The sequence below is a fragment of the Carlito syrichta genome, unplaced genomic scaffold (genome assembly GCF_000164805.1).
Source record: "Carlito syrichta isolate Samal-C Ts95f unplaced genomic scaffold, Tarsius_syrichta-2.0.1 Scaffold135791, whole genome shotgun sequence".
NCBI lineage: Eukaryota > Metazoa > Chordata > Mammalia > Primates > Tarsiidae > Carlito > Carlito syrichta.
This window is the reverse complement of record NW_007079887.1, coordinates 30,157-31,982: the sequence shown is the minus strand read 5'-3', so window position 1 is coordinate 31,982 and position 1,826 is coordinate 30,157.

Here is a 1,826-nt window from a genome sequence, read left to right as displayed (position 1 = left end):
GCCAGAGCCCCCGCCCTGCCGCGGGGACCCCGGAGGGAGCCCTTGGCTGGTCGTCCGGCTGTCTCTCCTCCTCTGCTGGAGGCCAGAAGACACCAGGTGGCTCTCTGGCGGCCCGGAGGAGCCTGGTGCCCTGGGGCCACCTGACCTGCACCCTGATGGGGACCTGGACATTATGGACAAAGGGCCCTGGTTCTGCGTTTGTTTAGAGATAGGGTCTCCCTCTGTCACCCAGCCTGGAGTGAACTCCCTGCAGCCTCAACCTACTGGGCTCAGGGGATCCTCCCGCCTCAGCCTCCCAAGTAGCCGGGACTATAGGTGCCACCGCGCCTGGCTAGTTTTCGATTTTTTGTAGAGAAGAGGTCTTGCTATATTGCCCAGGGTGGTCTCGAACTCCTGGGTTCAAGTGAGCCTCCTGCCTCGGTCTCCCAGAGTGCTGGGGTGACAGGCACTCTGGGGTGAAATGCACCCGGGCATTTTCACCTTTTACAGTGATCGTGTCATGTGTCAGAATTGGGACAAGGCAATAAAAATGTAAAAGTGTCAAAGACAGCCGGGTTCGGTGGCTCAGCCGGTCATCCCGGCACTTTGGGAGGGTGAGGCGAGTGGATTGCCTGAGCCCGCGGGTTCGAGACCCGCCCGGGCAACTTGGTGAGGCCTCCTCTCTACAATCAACCAAAAAATTAGCTGGGCATGGTGGCGTGTGCCTGTAGTTCTGGCTCCTTGAAAGGATGAGGCAGGAGGATCACCGGAGCCCAGCGGGTCGACGCTGGGGTGGCCGTGAGCGTGCCCCTGCCCTCCAGCCTGGGCAAAGGAGTGAGACTCCAACTCAAAAGAAAAAAACAAAAAGTCAAAGACAGGCCTGGGTTGCAGGGAGCTCTCGGGGCGTGTTGGCAAGGACTTTTCTGGAGAAAGGAGACAGGGTGGCGGGTCTCCACGACAGGAGACTGTCCTGGGCGACCTGGGACCCGTGTCCTCACAAAAGGGGACTGCAGGCTCAGAGTCAAGGAAAGATGGGAAGAGGCTGCACTGCCAGCTCCAAGGACGGGGGACAGGTCCGAGCCGAGGGGAACGGACACCTCTGGAAACGGGGGAACGGGGTCTCCCTGGAGCCCCCAGAAGGGACAGCCCTGCCCACAGCTTGGCTTGTTGATTGACTGATTGATTTTGAGCTGGGGCCTCACTCTGTCACCCAGGCTGGAGGCACAATCACAGCGACCACAACCTCAACCTCCTGGGGTCAGGCCATGCTCCCGCCTCAGCCTCCCCTCCCCAGTGGCTGGGACTGCAGGTGCCCCCACGCACGGCCCACGGCTGCTTTAGACTTCTGCCCTCCAGAACTGTCAGACAGCGTATTTGCGTGGCTATAACCTCCGTGTCTGTGACAGCTGCAAAACTCTGGCCCAGCCTCGCCCCCGGCTGAGGGACGGGAAGGCCTTTGCGCCCTGCGTCTGCTGTGACAGAGACCGGCAGGCTTCTCCCTGTCTTTTGACAACTGGGCCCATAGACCAGGACGTCAGGTGAACAGCAGGTGGGACCGATGACCGCCCCCACTCCCAGGCCCCGCCGGGACTCCTGGCAGGTGGCCCGTCCTGCCCACGGCCTCCTGGAGGGCCAGAGACGCCCGTGGCCCCCGGGATCGGACCCGCCAGGAATCTGCCTCCGGGGTACGGGTCCAAGTGTTACGGGATGTCCGTGGCCACTCCAGGGTCCGCCTCCCTGAGATGTGACCTACCAGGGTCGTTGCCGTGGGGCCTAGTGCCTGTCCCACGCTGAGGTCAAGACCAGGACCACACAGGCGAGGCGGGGTGGCTCATGCCTGTCATCCC